General features: G+C 45.3%; 1 protein-coding gene across 2 annotated transcripts in view; it reads left to right on the top strand.

The window, feature by feature from the left end:
* Positions 1 to 17085, top strand: part of efcab11 (EF-hand calcium binding domain 11) — a 95301-nt gene that overhangs the window by 33219 nt on the left and 44997 nt on the right. The window lies entirely within an intron of this gene.

Below are 17085 nucleotides of genomic sequence, written 5' to 3'. Positions count from 1 at the left end.
GAAAGTGTGGCGACACTTGCGGGCTGCCCCCAGCACATTCTCAATAACACAAAAGATGCATTTCACTGTGCGTTTCGATGTACATGTGACTAATAAATAAATATCTTATTGTCTACCTGCACTGCACTTCCTCTGTAGCTGCGACACTTTACTGTGTATTCTGTTATCGTTTTACCTGTACTACCTCAATGCACTCTGTACTAACTCAATGTAACTGTACGATTGGTATGCAAGACAAGTTTTTCACTGTACCTTGGTACAAGTGATAATAATAAACCAATACCAATAAGATTCTGGGGATAAGCCCTCAACTCTTCAGAACGGTGGCATGAGATCTTTTGCATCCATTTGGGAGAAGAGATTAGGGTCAGCACAGTGGCACATCTAGCTGCACTGCTGCCTCACAGCTCCGGTGGCCCGGGTTTGATCCTGACTTGCTGTACTGTCTGTGTGGAGTTTGCACCTTCTCCCTGTGACTGCATGGGTTTCCTCTGGATGCTGCGGTTTCTTCCCATATCCCAAAGATGTGGGGGTTGAAAGGTTAATTGGCCACTGTAAATTGCCCCTCGTGTAGGTGAGAGGTAGAATCTGAGGAAGAATTGATGGGAATAAAGTGGGTTAATGAAGGGCCTGTTTCATGCTGTATCTCTGTGATTCCAGATTATACCTCTGTTAGGGGGCACTGCATTGGGAGCCTAAAATTAGATGCTCAATTCTCAGGGGTGGATATAAATCCACAACCGAGAGAAGAGAGCATTATGCTGAGCCACGGCAGACGCTGTTCGGTAGAGTTTCCTTAGTTCGTTGTTCTAGAGTTGTATGAACTGGTTCTGGCATTTCTCAAGTAGGTCTGTCTAATACCTTATAACACTGTTGGTCCTTCAATACTTGAGTTTTGATAACCTGAAATACACAGATCACAACAAGATCTTCACAGTGAGCAAACAAAACTGGGTGTTTATTGGTTTTCGCAGCTTGAGCTATTTTATACTCAACAGATCTGCTAATTGTCTGACTGCACTGCACTTTCTCTGTAACTGTAACACTATTCTGCAATCTGTTATTGTTTTCCCTTGTACTACCTCAATGCACGAATGTGATGAAATGATCTGTATGGGTGACATGCAAAACAAAGTTTTTCGCTGTACCTCGGTACATGTGACAACAATAAATCGATTACCAATGTTCGTTAAAGGATTCCCCTGCGCTTCGCTGGTCGAGGGGGAAAATTGGTTGCAAAACACATTGGGGTGTCCCAATGAGATGAAAAGTGCTGCATACATTAATGTCTTCTCTTTTGTGTTTAAATTTTCCCGTTTCACAGATAGTTGATCTGTAAGTTAATAACCATTGCAAATCCCATTTTGGGTGCCAGAACTATAAACAGTCTGTCCAAGGAAAATTGGGGAATTAACTCCCAAACCGGTTGTAGCTGTAGGTTTGTTTCGGCAAACCCTGGTTGACAAAGGTGAGAGACCAGTAGAACTACTGCAGTCCATGGGATTAAGGTGCTTGGCACCAATTGTGCCAGAAGTCATCAGGTACAGAGCAAACTCTCCCAGTCGCATGTTGTGGCATGCGACAGAGATGGGTTCCAGGTGGGTAGAAATTCATTGTACTCTTTCTTCCAGATATTCTTCCCCCCCCTCCCCCCCCCCCCCAACTGACCACCATTTGGAAAATTATGTTAAATACATAAAATAAACTGCATTTCTTCATCATGGACATTTCCCGGTTTCCCTTCCGCACTCTAAGCTGCTTTGAGCAGTTGCTGTCTCCAGCAGAAAGCCTCTTGTGAGTTACAGCTTTTGGCCTTTCTCCTTGAGGCTTTCCACATTGATATCGAAGGGTAATTAAAATTGCTTTGTGCGGTTTGAAAGGCCTATCAACACCCTGCAGTTTAATGGCAGGCGTGTATAGGCATTGTGAGTCAATAAATCCTGCAAAGTACCTTCCCTTGACATGGCTGCCCACATAAAGGCTGGGAAGTGATACTCCATCTATAAATGTCGAGATCTTGAAAGAGCTGATATCAAGTGGCTGATGGCCTTCATTAATGGCCTTATAATTAGCTGGTGTGTGTTCCTTTATCTTTTTAGTGGTTTTATTTTTTTTAAATGGTTCTGATTTCCCCTTCGTTCATTGTAGGATGTGGAAGCTGTTTTTGTCTGTACAGCAGATCAGTGCGGTCCTAATTACCAAATCCGTTATTCCTTCCTTCCCTGACCCACCTCCCAATCCAGGCACATTAGAACCAGGATTTATCTCCCATTCTCCCATCACCTTTACAAAAGTGGTGGTGGGGAGCCATAGAGTGATGCAGCACTGAAATGGGCTCTTCAGCCCAACATGTCCGCATGGATTTGGAATCAGGTTTATTACCACTGACTTAAATGACATGAAATTTGTTGATTTGCAGCAGCAGTACAGTGCAAAGACAAAATTATTATAAATTGTGCAAAAAGGAGGTAGTGTTCACGCACCATTCAGAAATCTGATGGCGGAGGGGAAGAAGCTGTTCCTGAATAGTTGAGTGTGGGTCTTCAGGCTCCTGTACCTCCTCCCTGATGGTAGTAACGAGAAGAGGGCATGTCCCGGATGGTGACCACTTTCGCCTTGAACTTCTAACAGTCCATGTGGTGAAGGTGTTCCCACTGTTCTGTTAGGCACAAAAGCACTATGGTCTGCTTGATTTATATTTCTAAAGCTGTTTTTATGCAGCAGAGTGTCAAGCAAAGTTCCTTCAGAGGAGAGGTGAGATTCGGTCATTGTGTTAGAAACATCGAGGGAAAGGTCTTGTGAGACAGTGAGTGGGGAATGGAGGTCTATGGGGAACTGGCACACAAGAGGAGTTGAGGCCAGTATAGATCAGCTAAGATCATATTGAATGGCAGGGTAGACTTGAGGGGCCGAGTGGCCTACTCCCATGTTCTTGTATTCTATTGGAGGTGCCACCCTTCATATGAGATATTGACCCTGTCTGTCCACTCAACTGGACATAGTAGATCCCATGGCACTTTTCCCCATTACAGAGCCATCTAAAGCCAAAGGACACAGGTTTAAGGGGAGGAGCAAGAAGGTTAGAGAGAATCTGAAGACAAAATAATGTCCAGAGTGGTGGTTGCAATCTGGAGCGTATTACCTACGAAGGTGGTGGAGTCAGGTACTCTCACAGCATGTTAAGTATCTAGATGAGCACTTGAATCGTGAAGGCAAAGAAGGTTACAGACCAAGAGCTGGTAAATGGGATTAGTATGGATGGCTACTTGATGGTCAGCATGGACATGGTGGGCCGAAGGGCCTGTTTCTGTGCTCTAATTCTTAAAGCAGTGGATCTCTTTCCCTAGTGTTCTGGCTAATATTTCTCCTATCTCTACCACCAAAACAGATCATCTGCTCACATTATCTGGTTGATGTACAGAGGGATCTTGGGGTGCAGGTCCATAGCTCCCTGAAAGTGGCAACACAAATGGATAGGGTGGTAAAGAAGGTGACCAGCATGCTTGCCTTCTTCGGTCAGGGTGTTGAGTATAAAAGCAAGGAAGTCACCACGAGCCTCCGTATCCAAACATCATTCTCCACAACTTCCGCTACCTCCAACGGGATCCTACCACCAGGCACATCTTCCCGTCACCCACCTCTCTCTGCTTTCTGTAGGGACCACTCCGCGATTCCTTTGTTCACTTGTCCCTCCCCACCGATAACCGCCCTGGCACTTATGCCTGCAACCACACCAACTGCGACACTTGCCCCTACATCTCCTCCCTCACCACCATTCAGGGTCCCAGACAATCCTTCCAGGTGAGGCAGCGCTTCACCTGTGAGTTCAAGGGTGTCATTTATTGCATCCGGTGCTCCTGGTGCGGCCTCCTGTACATTGGTGAGACCCAACGCAGATTGGGTGACGTCTTCGTCGAGCACCTTTGCTCCGTCCGCCGCAACATCCAGGACCTCCCGGTGGCCACCCACTTCAATTCCACATCCCACTCCCATACTGACATGTCTATCCATGGCCTCCTCTACTGCTACGTTGAGGCCAGACACAGGTTGGAGGAACAACACCTCATCTTCCGCCTTGGGAGTCTCCGACCTGATGGCCTCAACATTGATTTCTCCAACTTCTGGTAACGCCCCCCCCCTTCTTTCCCCTCCACACCCCCCCCCCATTCCTTTGTCATTCCTGTGGCTCCCTTCCCCTGCCTTGATGACCTGCCCATCTCCTCCCTTCCCTTCCTCCATCTTTTATTCCATAGTCTACTGCCTTCTCCTACCGGATTCCTTCTTCAGCCTTTTGCCTCTTCTCTCGGCTTATTACATCTCCCCCTCCCCCACCCACCTACCATCCCCCTCTGACCTGGACTCGCCTATCACCTGAACTCACCTATCCCCTGCCTGCGTGTGCTCCTCCCCCTCCCCCCACCACCTTATTCTGGCTTCTGCCCTCTTCCCTTCCAGTCCTGATGAAGGGTCTCGGCCCGAAACGTCGACTGTTTATTTCCCTCTATGGATGCTGCCTGACCTGCTGAGTTCCTCCAGCACTTTTTGCGTATTGCTCCAGATTCCAGTATCTGCAGAAGTTTTTGTGTCTCAACGTCATGTTGCAGCTGTATAAAACTTTGGTCGGGCTGCACTTGGAGTATGTGTGCAGTTCTGGTCACTGCATTACAGGAAGGATGTGGAGGGTGCAGAAGAGGTTCACCAGGATGCTGCCTGGATGAGAGAGCATTAGCTGCAAGGAGAAGTTGGACAAACTTGGGTTGTTTTCTCTGGAGTGATGGAGGCTGAGGGGAGAGCTGATAAAAGTATGTAAAATTGAGAGGCATACGTAAGGTAGGTAGTTGGAGTCTGTTTCCCAGGGTGGAAATGTCAAATACCAAAGGGCATAGCTTTAATGTGAGAGGGGAAAAATTTAAAGCCGATTTACACAGAGCGTGGTGATTGCCTGCAGCGCACTGCTAGGAGGAAGTGGTGAAAGCAGATACGGTAACAGTGTGTAAGTTATTTAGACAGGTGAATGAACAGGCAGGGAATGGAGGGATATAGACCACGTACAGGCAGATGTGCAGTTCAAATTGGCATCATGGTTGGTATAGATGTTATGGGCCAAAGGGCCTGTACCTGTGCTGCACTGTTCTACCTTGTAATCACATTGTGGATGGTGGCAGCTTGTTGTGCACAAATCGACTGTTGCAACTCCTACACTGCAGTGGCGATTACATTTAACGTACTTCATTGGTTTTACGCTGCTCTTGATCATCCTGAATTGGTGAAAAATGCAGTAGAGATGCAAGTTTGTTCACTTTGCGCATGCATTCAAAATCGACTTTATTGTCAGATGCACAAGTGCATGTATGCACAAGTGCAATGAAAAACTTACTTGCAGCATCACAGGCTCATAGCATCATATAAGCAGCATTCACAAGATAAACATAAATTATACACAATTTTTACAAGAAAAACACAATTAGAATTTAAAAAAATACGGTTCATTTTAGTGCAAAGTGATCAAAGTGGTCATAGTGTTGCTAAACTGCAGTGATTAGGGTTGTGCCGGTTGGTTCAAGAACCAAATGGATTCCAAGCTTAGAAACCCTGGAGGCAAATCAAGAAGAGTTGGTAAGGCAGGTGCAACCTCGGCTTTTAACGACTGTGTACGAGGAAGGAAATGGTGTGTATCTCTCTCTTTGAACTGCAGAAAACGATTGTCAATTCACATTTGAAATTCCATCAGGGTTACATTAGAGTAAATAAAACAGAATAATTTCTTCCTCAGCAGCTTTCAGTCAAAATCTATTTTATCACTTCAGATTCAGTGGTAATGAGCTCCCTCTTGCCATGGGCTCAGCATGTGCATGATAATCTGAGAACTGATTATTTCTACAACGTGCTTTTGGAGATCTGTTTAATCTGATCAAATAGAGCTCAGACAATGAGATCTTGAGTATGAAGCAAACTGTTGGTGCCAATAATTGAACAGAAATCTTAAAAAGGGGCTCAGTAGCTGCAACACTGTCTTGCCATGAGTCAGAAGGTGGAAGGTTCATGAGTAACAAGAAGTGCAGACTGACAGTCCTATTGAAATAAGAGCAAGGTTCTTCTGGTGCGCTGATCATTGATTACCCCTTAACCCTTGTGCTGTGCTGAAACTGCTCTGTTTCTTGCACAGAAATGTCACAATGGCACACTCCCTGTTTAGTCTTTCCTGTCTGTATGGCTTACTAGCACATTGAATATTTGCATTAAGGGACATGGGATTCAAAGCAAGCTGGCTAATTGGATCCAAAATTGGCTTGGTGATGGGAGGCAGAGGGTAGTGGCGGGTGGACGCTTTTCTGATTGAAACTCTGTGACCAGTGGTGTGCTGCAGGAACCCTTGTTGTTTGTGATTGTATATTAACAACTTAGATATAAGTGTAGAAGGTACTTAGAACATAGAACAGTACAGCACAGAACAGGCCCTTCGGCCCACAACGTTGTGCCGACATAGCTATTCCCTCCTACCTGCAGAATGCCCATATCCCTCCATTTCCCTCTCATTCATGTGCCCATCCAAGCCCCCAATGAATTTGGCAACGCATTCCAGGCATCCACCACTCTCTGAGTAAAAACTTACCCCTCACGTCTCTTCTGAACCTACCCCCCTCTCACCTTAAATGCGTGCCCTCTGTTATTGGATCGCTCAATAATGGGAAAAAGATATTGGTTGTCCAGTCTATCTATGCCCCTCATAATACGATTAGTAATTTTGTGGATGACACAAAAATTGGTGATGGGGATAGCAAAGAAGGTTGTCTAAGGATACAGCGGGGCATAGTGTGGAGCATGGCAGATGGAATTTAGTTCCAACAAATGGGAGATGATGCATTTGGGGAAGTTAAATATGGGTAGAACAGGCACAATAAATGGTAGGAATGTTGATGAACAGGGGAACCTTGGAGTACAAGTCCATTGTTGTCCTGAGGTGAGATTGTATAGGCTGGATTTGTTTTCCTTGCAGTAAAGGAAGCTGAGATATATAAAAAATATAACAGGCATAGATAGGAGAGAGAGAATCTTTTTCCCATGGTTGGGATAACAAAAACAAGAGGGCATGTGTTTAAGCTGAGAGGAAGGACTTCTGAAGGGGATTTAAGAGGAAAGTTTATTTTAGACATAGTATTCGATATCTGGAACTCACTGCCAGAGGAGATAGTGGAATTGAATACAGTTACCACATTTGGGAGAGATCTAGGCACTTAAATAGGCAAGGCATAGAAGGATACACTCCTAATGCGGGCAGATGATGTAGATGGACAAGAAGGTCAGCATGGACGTGGTGGGCCAAAGGGCCTGTTTCTGTGCTGTACGATTCTGACTCAATAAGCCACAGCCTTTGTTGGGAAGTGGAGTTTGGTTTAATTCCACTGACCCTTCAGCTCATTAGTGGAAGCTCTTGATGATGTCTTGGTTACCTGTAAACCCGACCAATCCAATGCCATTCTGCTAGTCTCCCATTCTGTCTTTCCATGAACACGCACTTCAGATCCATGCTCTGTACGTCTAACTCCAGCCAGGCCTCATTTACCCATCACCAGGCATTGGCTCCCAGTCTCTGCACCCCTTCAGTTCTGGTCTCCTGTGCATTCCCAGCTGTAATTGCTCCTTCACCAGTAACTGTGTCTTCAGCTCCCAGAGTCTGAGCTTTGGAGTTAGAACCATAGAACACCACAGAAAACAGGCCATTTGGCCCTTCTAGTCTGTGCCGAAACTTTATTCCACTAGTCCCATTGACCTGCACCCAGTCCAGAACCCTCCAGACCTGTCCCGTCCATGTATCTATCCAATTTATTCTTAAAACTTAAGAGTGAGCCCGCATTTACCACGTCAGATGGCAGCTCGTTCCAGACTCCCACTACGCTCTGTGAAGAAGTTCCCACTGATGTCCCCCCTAAAGCTTTCCCCTTTCACCCTTAAGCCATGTCCTCTCATACTTATCTCTCCTAATCTAGGTGGAAAGATCTAGAATCTAGAAGGATTCTTCCCTGAATCCTTCTGCCTCTGACCTCTCTCCTTTAAAGAGTTCCTTGGTGCTCACCTCTGACCAGGAATTTGCATGACAGTTCTATTATTGTTGGTTTACTATCATATTTTCTTACAATCCTCTGCAGCATTTTGGCACACTTTATCCATTGAGGTTCATTAATCGGTGTGGACTTTGCACATTTTCCTTGTGACCACATGGGTTTTGACCAGGTGCTCTGGTTTCCTCCCACACCCCAAAGACATGCGGGTCAGTGGGATAATAATTAGCTATGCTGAACCACCCCTAGTGTGAGTGGTAGAATCTAGGACTGGATGGGAATGTGGGGAGAATAAAATGGGTTGGGGGTAGGATTAATGCATAAATGGGTGCTTGATCAACAGTGTGGACACTGGTCTGAAGGGCCTGTTTGCATGCTGGATGTCTTTGATTCGATGACAAATCAGGATGAAATCAGCATATTTTCCAAACTGTGATGTTACTTGCAGAGGCAGACTGTTCAGCCCCTTGTGATTTGAGAGATCTAGTTGGTCATGATCCCCACTGCTCTATTTCCAAACTCCTCCAACTGCTTCCCTTCCAATTATTTATCCACCCGCCTTTTGAATATTTCCACTAAATCTGCTTCCACTGCTCTTCCAGATCGTAGAAAGCATTTTATCTTGCTCTGTTGTAACTTGCGTGAAAGACAATGCACCAAAGGGGCACATCAACCAAACGTGTTGAATGCTGTCAACTCAATGCTGATTAGAATGACATTGCTCTTCCCTGCTGTGATGTAGGTGATTGGATAATTCCCCTGTCAATCAAGCCTGGTGAACATATTACTGTCTGATTTGGATTTTTTGTTTAGTGTAGGGTAGTGGTGGAGGGTTGTTTTTCTGATTGGAAGCCTGTAACTGTGGTGAACCGCAGGGATCAGTGTCGGGACCTCTGCTTGTTCCATTCTCTCTGCAATTGCTGGAGAATTGCCCTGCTTTTATTGGGAGATGTTGCTGTAGTTTAGGTGAAGTTTTTTCTGCTCTTTACATGTGCTGTTTTTCAGTGTAACTTCACTTTCTTGGTTGTGCGGTTGATACTGATTTATGAACGAAGTCATTTGTCCCATTTCGTCTTCAACTCTGGCTGACAGTGGACACTCAGTTTATTTACTTGGCTCCTGTTTCATGAAGGCAATTCGTTATTGATTTCATTTGTGAATGGATGGTAGTTCAGGAGCTTTTGAATGAGTCGCTGCTCATCCTTTATCTGATGCCTTTAGAATGACACAATTCAGACTGTTAAGACCTGGAGTACCTGTAATTTATCAAACTTTTGTTTAACAGAGAAAGTAGCTTTGTATTATATGTCACTAATGCTCCCTGATTATGCGCAATTGACTATAATTTCATCAATTATGGGATACACTTGCTGTCTTAAGGTTACCCATTCCTTTGGTTTACAAGATGTGCATTTCAACAACAGTAGATCACATCACTTGGCAACATCTCAAACAGACTTGCCAACAAAGAATTGCTCTTGAGTGCAGAGACTGCAAGGGACATGGCAGAAGATTCCAAGTATTTCCAATATGCCCAAATACTGACTGTAAAATGTTCTGAGGGGAACCCTGGAGTCATGAAAGGCACTTTAGAAACAAAGGATATGTGCAATCAGAGGTAGTGTTTCAAAATTATAACTGTAGTTATAATTAACGCTGAGAAAGATTGTGAGAAAGTATGACATGGAGAACGGATATGTTAGTGGCAAATTAATTTTAGTATTAATTTGTGAGGTGTATTTTGCAAGGAAGCCATGCAGACCTTGGAAAAGAAGTGACTGAATGCGACAGAGGAGAGGATTCCATGGGTGCCCATCGCAGTACTGGGTTTTGTGCATGGGTAATCCTGTCTCACAAACCTGATTGCGTTTTTTGAGAAGGTTACTAAGAAAATTGCTGAAGGCAGGGCAGTAGAAGTGGTATATGTACATGGACTTCAGCAAGGCTTTTGACAATGTCCTGCACAGTAGGCTGGTCCATAGAGTTAGGGCACATGGGGACCAAGGTGTTTTGACAATCTGAATCCAAAATTGGCTCGGCGATAGGAGGCAGAGGGTAGTGGTGGAAGGTTATTTATCTGACTGGATAGCAGATTATCGGAGTTTCACTGTAGCAGGAGCATGTTTAAGGGGAAGCTGGAGAGACGCGAGGGAGAAGTGGATAGGGGAAGTGAGAGGGTGGTGGGAAGCGAGCATGAGACATTAATTTCTGAATGGAGCTGTATGCTCAGATGACCTATTTCTCCATTTCACACACTACATCCGAATAACCACTTTCAACTTGTGTGAGTTTGACTGATACGGATGCACTGGAAAAGAAATTCTTCCTAAAGCTGTAGTGGTGCAGAGAGAATTTGTCAGAAGTTTTGCTTTGCAACCTTTGGGACCAGTTGGTATTTACCACACAACATAACCTCGCAATGTTAAATGAATGCGAGAGTGTAAAGAGTTGGACTGATTATGTAGTTTTCAGTGCAACTGGTCACATTCACCCCAGGCCTATTCTTTTTAAAAAGTGTCACTTCAAAAATGCACCAACATATTCAGAATTTTGAAAATGTACAATTTTAAACTCTGTGATAAATGCTCTTGAAACAAATCCCTTTTCATCGCATCAGCACATTGAGCAGGGGAAAAACAATAACAAAATGCAGAATACAGTGTTACAATCACAGAGGAAGTGCAGTGCAGGCAGACAATAAGGTGCAAGACAATAACGAGGTAGATTGTGAGGTTAAGAGTCCATCTTATCGTACTAGGGGACCGTTCAATAGTCTTATAACAGTGGGATAGAAGCTGTCCTTGACCCTGGTGGTACGTGTTTTCAGGCTTTTGTATCTTCTGCCCAATGGGAGAGGGGAGAAGAGAGAATGTCCGGGGTGGGTGGGGTCTTTGATTATGTTGGCTGCTTTACCGAGGCAGTGAGAAGTGTTGACAGAGTCCATGGAGGGGAGGCTGGTTTCTGTGATGTGCTGGGCTGTGTCCACAACTCTCTGCAGTTTCTTGTGGTCTCGGGCAGAGCAGTTGCCATACCAAGCTGTGATGCATCCGGATAGGATGCTTTCTATGGTGCATTGATAAAAATTGGTGAGGGTCAACAGGGACAAATTTCTTTAACCTCCTGAGGCAGTAGAGGCACTGGTGCTTTTTCTTGGCCATGGTGTCTCGTGTTTGGACCAGGACAGGCTGTTGGTGATGTTCACTCCTAGGAACTTGAAGCTCTCAACCCTCCCAACCTCTACACCATTGATGTGAACAGCACTATGTGCAACACTCCCCTTCCTAAAGTCAATGACCAGCTCTTTTGTTTTGCTGACAGTGAGGGAAAAGTTGTTGTCATGACACCATGCCACTAGGCTCACTGTCTCCTTCCTGTACTCCAACTCATCGTTATTTCAGATTCAGCCCACTATGGTGGTGTTATCTTCAAACTTGTAGGTGGAGTTAGTGCAGGATCTGGCCATGCGGTCGTGAGTGTATAGGGAGTAAAGTAGGGGACTAAGGACACAGCCTTGTGGGGCACCAGTGTTGATAGTCGTGGCAGAGGTGTTGCTGCCTGTCCTTACTGATTGCAGTCTGTTGGTCAGGAAGCCAAGGATCCAGTTTCAAAGGGAAATGTTGAGTCCCGGAAATAGAACTCACCTTGTGTTTGTCATGTTTGTAATGTATGGTGGTGCTGCAATAAGCTAATTTTCATGGCATTTTTACCTGGGTATGTATGCCTATGACAATAAACTTGAACTTGAGCAGCTCTACTCTGCCTTCACATTGATAGAATGAAAGAAAGCATGTATTTATAAAGTGCTCTTCATAAACCAGGGACATCCCAAAATGTATTGCTGTCTCTAAACTACTTTTTAAGTATTATCACTGTTGTAATTTATAAAATGCAGCAACTGGTCTGAGTCCATCAAACAGCAGTGAGATGATGGCTGGGTATTCTGTTTTGATGATATTGGCTGAGGTAAAGGTATTGACCAATGACCAAAGGTATTGACCAGGACAATCTTCTTGCTCTTCTTCAAAAGAGTGCCACATTACCCTTTTCCAAGAAACAATTTTAAAACAAGGGTGAGAATTTTAAAGTCTATGGCTTGCTTAAACAGCAACCGGCGCAGGTCAGCAAGCATGCATGGATGAATGGGATTCGGTGTGTGGTAGTACACTGGCAACTGAATTTCAAGTGCTCTGAAGCCTGTGGGTGGTAGAACGAGGAAGTTGGGCAGGAGTGTGTTGGAATGGTCAATGTTAGCGATATAAAGTGGGCATAAACAAGCCCCTAACTCAATCCATTCCATCTTAGGATCTTGTTGTAAGGAAGTTTTGGGCTCACATTCAAGTTTATTGTTGTCATAGACATACATATACAGGGTATAAGTGCCATGAAAGTTAGCTTTTTGCTGCAGCAGCACAGTACATTAGAAGCATGACAAACATAAGGGTGGGAACTGCAGCAGAAATTTGAATGCCACAATATCTCGCCACTGTGTCAGCAAGATAGAGAGCGCCAAGGAGTGCGGCATTCTGGAATAAAACTGGGGTAGACCAGACTCGCATGAAATTCCTCTGAGCCAGAACGGAGAGAGCGAGGCCACTCTTATGCCAGAGTTGTGTCAAAAAGGTCCAGGAAATTCTGAGCCTATCCACTAAACCACAGTAAGACAATAGAGGAGCTGCACTGTAATAGTTGATACGCACAGTGTGTGGATACATAGCACGACCAGATAACTCGTGCTGTCTCATACAGGAGTGAGCAAATTGAACGTTTACAGAACTGAGCTGGGCTGGCAGGAAAATTGGGTTTTATTTTCTCCTTGCCTGCTTTGTTAGAGATTGACCGGATGATGATGAACTGCCACAGTGCACTCAGGCTGATCCATTGCAGTATGACCCTGATCGGTCCAATTGTGATTTCTGCATCAATTGGTCTTCAGGTTTTCATGCATCTGGTTATAAATTGTCTGCTCAACCTTTTTAATTAAATTCTGGCACATGTAATTCTTTTTTTGGAATGCGCTGATCAAAGCTTCCAATCTTGAACCATGAGCCAACGCTGCCCGATCGGTTTCTAATGATAAGCTATTTAGAAAAGTATTGTAATTGGTTAAACGGTTCCGGTTCACAAAAGCAGCCAGAGTAAGGTTCAGTTTATGCCTGTTAATCACTCTGAGCAACTTGTCCCATGGAAAGGATATGGATGCGTTGTGCTAATGTTACTGGATTCATTGTCTAGAAATAATGAGCTGGAGAAATGAATTTAGATCCCACCATGATAGTTGAAAACCTTGACTACATATCAGTAATGGTGTCTATAAAAATGCCAGATTGTCATGAAAAACCTACCTGGTTCATTAATGTCCTTGAGAGAAATCTTTGGATCTGAATGAATATGCCACGGCCTTCTCTGACTTCATCAAGACCTGCATGGATGAGTGTGTGCCATCGAGATCATACCTAGTTTTCCCCAAACCAGAAGCCTTGGATGAACCAGGAGATTCGCAGTCTGCTGAGGACTAGATCTGTGGCGTTGAAGACCAGCGACCCAGAACCCTACAAGAAGTCCAGGTATGACCTATGGAAGGCCAGGGTGAGAGCAAAAAGGCAATCCCTTGTGAAGTTAGAGACACAATCAGATGCACGACAGCTGTGGCAGGGTTTGCATGCCATTACTTCCTATAAGGTGAAACCTAACAGCATAAATATCAGTGATGCTTCACTCCCCGATGAGCTCAATGCCTTTTATGCACACATTGAAAGGGAGAATAATACTACACCTGTGCAAATCCCCACAGCATCTGGTGACCTTGTGATCCCTGTCTGGAAGGCTGACATCAGAATATCCTTCAAGAGGATGAACCCTTGCAAGGCATCAGGCCCCGATGGTGTACCTGGCGGTGTACTGAAAATCTGTGCTGACCAACTGGCTGGAGTGTTCGAGGGCATCTTCAAACTCTCACTGCTGTAGTCGGAGGTTCCCACCTGCTTCAAAAGGCCATCAATCATACTGGTGCCCAGGAAGAGAAGGGTGAGCTGCCTCAATGAGTATCGCCCGGTAGCACTCACATCTACTGTGATGAAGTGCTTTGAGAGGTTGGTCATGGCTATAATTAACTCCTGCCTGAGCAAGGACCTGGACCCGCTGCAATTTGCCTACCACCATATCAGGTCTACAGCAGACCCAATCTCACTGGCTCTCCACTCGGCTTTGGAGCACCGAGACAACAGCAAAACGTACGTCAGGCTGTTTATCGATTACAGCTCAGCATTCAACACCATCATCCCCTCAGTATCAATCACCAAGCTTCAAAAGCTGGGCCTCTGTACCTCCCTCTGCAACTGGATCCTCGTCTTCCTTGTCAGGAGACCACAGTCAGTGCAGATCGGTAGTAAACACCTCCTCCTTGCTGACAATCAACAGAGGTGCACCTCAAGGATGTGTGCTTAGCCCACAGCTCTACTCTCTCTGCACTCATGACTGTGTGGCCAGGCACAGCTCAAATGCCATCTGTAAGTTCACCAATGACACCACTGTTGTTGGCAGAATCTCAGATGGCGACGAGGAGGCGGACAGGAGTGAGATAGATCGGCTGGTTGAGTGGTGTCGCAACAACCTCGCACTCAATGTTCAGCAAGACCAAGGAGTTGATTGTGGACTTCAGGAAGGGGAAGTCGGGAGAACACACACCAAGCTTCATTGGGGGGTCAGCGGTGAAAAGGGTGAGCAGCTTCAAGTTTCTGGGTGTCAGCGTCTCAGAGGATCTATCTTGGGCCCAACACATTGATGCAATCACAAAGAAGGCACGCCAGCAGCTCTACTTCATTTGGAGTTTGAGGAGATTTGGTACGTCACCAAAGACTCTTGCAAATTTCTACAGATGTATAATGGAGAGCTTCCTGACTTCTTGCATCACAGCCTGGTATGGAGGCTCCAATGTGCAGGATCGAAAATGGTTGCAGAGGGTTGTAGACTCAGCCAGCTCCATCACGGGCACAACCCTCCCCACCATCGACGACACTTTCAAGAGGCAGTGCCTCAAGATGGCGGCATCCATCATTAAGGACCCTCACCACCCAGGGCATGCCCTTTGCACACTCAACACTCAAAGAAACAGGAACAGCTTCTTCAGATTTCTGAGTGGTCCACGAACCCATGAACCTCATTATTCCTCTTTAGCACTATCTTATTTTTGTAACTTATAGTAATTTTTTATGTTTTTATGTCTTGCACTGTACTGCTGCCGCAAAATATCAGATTTCACAACATATGTTAGTGAAAATAAATCATTCTGATTTTCAGATCCCTTAAGAGATTGAGTTTGTATGCAATCCTAGCTCCATTGTCATTGACTCACTTTATGCCTTGCCTGTCCGGTCTAAATGTCTCAAATTTAGTATTCAACACGGTGCCTCGTGATAGGCTGATCCAGAAGGTTAAGGCACATGGTCTCTCTGGTGACTTGGTAGATTGAATTGGAAATTGAGTTGGCCAAAGCACAGTGATGGAGGGCTGTAATTCTGACTGGAGGTCTGTGACCGGTGGTGTTCCACAGGGTTCATTGCTAGGACCTGTGTTGTTTGTGATACGATTTGGACGAAAGTGTTGGTGGTCTGATTAGCAAGTTTACAGATGGCACAAAAACGGCAGACTTCTGAATAATGAGGAAATTTGTCAAAGGATATAACAAGATGTAGACTAGTTAGAAATACAGGTGGAGAAATTGCAGATGGAGTTTAATCCGGACAAGTGCAAGGTATTGCACTTTGGGAGGTCAAATGAAAGATGTAAATATACAATAAATGGCAGGATCCTTGGGAGCATTGATGTACAAAGGGATCTTGGAGTGCAAGTCCATAGCTCCCTGAAAGTGACAACTCCTTACAGACAGTGGCTGGATTTTGTACGTTCTCCCTGTCTGCCTGGGTTTCCTCCGGGTGCTCCGGTTTCCTCCCACATTCCAAAGACGTACAGGTTAGGAAGTTGTGGGCATGCTATGTTGGCGCTGGAAGCGTGGAGACACTTGCGGGCTGCCCCCAGAACACTCTACGCAAAAAGATGTATTTCACTGTGTGTTTCGATGTACATGTGACTGATAAAGATATCTTACAATGGATAGGGTGGTAAAGAGGGCATATGGCATGCTTGCCTTCATCAGTCGGGGCATTGAGTATAAAAGTCAGGAAGTGGTTGCAGCTGTATAAATTGCCGCATTTAGAGTATTGTATGCAGTTCTGGTCACCACATTACAGCAAGGCTGTGGAGGGTTTGGGGAGGGCACAGAAGAGGTTCACCAGGATGTTGCCTGGATTGGAGAGCATGAGCTATAAGGAGAGGTTGGACAAACTTGGATTGTTTTCTCTGGACTGTCAGGGGCTGAGCAGCAACCTAACAGACATTTATAAAATTACGAGAAGCATAGTCAGAGTTTCTTTCCCAGGGTGGAAATGTCAAATATTAAAGGAGATCTGCAAGGCAATTTTTTTTAACCACAGAGTGGTAGGTGCCTGGAACACATTGCCGGGGATCTGGTGGAAGCAGACACAATAGTAACATTAAAGAGGCATTTAGACAGATACATGAACAGAGAGGAAATGGAGGGACATTGATCATGTGCAGACAGGTGGGATTAGTTTAAATTGGCATCATGGTCAGCACAGACATGGTGGGCCGAAGGTTGAGGAGCTCTTTGCTGCATGCTTATAATAAAACTTTGCCAAGAAGGGATGCAGTGGTCCTTGTTGAGGTTTGTCCGAGCAACTGTGTAACAGAGGACTCTGTGAGCTGCGACTGTTCCCGGGGACGCATACCAAGGCAAACATCAACTGCTTCTGGAAGGTCATCAACTCGGTGAAAGATGTACTTCGGTCTGCTCAAAACTTGTTGGCTTCCAGTGTCGGGAGATGTCCGCAAGTGAATGCTGCTGCCTGGCGTGTTCCAAGGTGCAGCTGTACATGCTGAGGGACACACTGAAGCTACCCCTCAGCCTTAGCAATGGCTCTGTGGGGAAGGACCACAGTCTCAGGTCCTG

Source organism: Pristis pectinata, chromosome 1 (genome assembly GCF_009764475.1).
Source record: "Pristis pectinata isolate sPriPec2 chromosome 1, sPriPec2.1.pri, whole genome shotgun sequence".
NCBI lineage: Eukaryota > Metazoa > Chordata > Chondrichthyes > Rhinopristiformes > Pristidae > Pristis > Pristis pectinata.
This window is presented reverse-complemented; position numbering and strand designations above follow the sequence as displayed.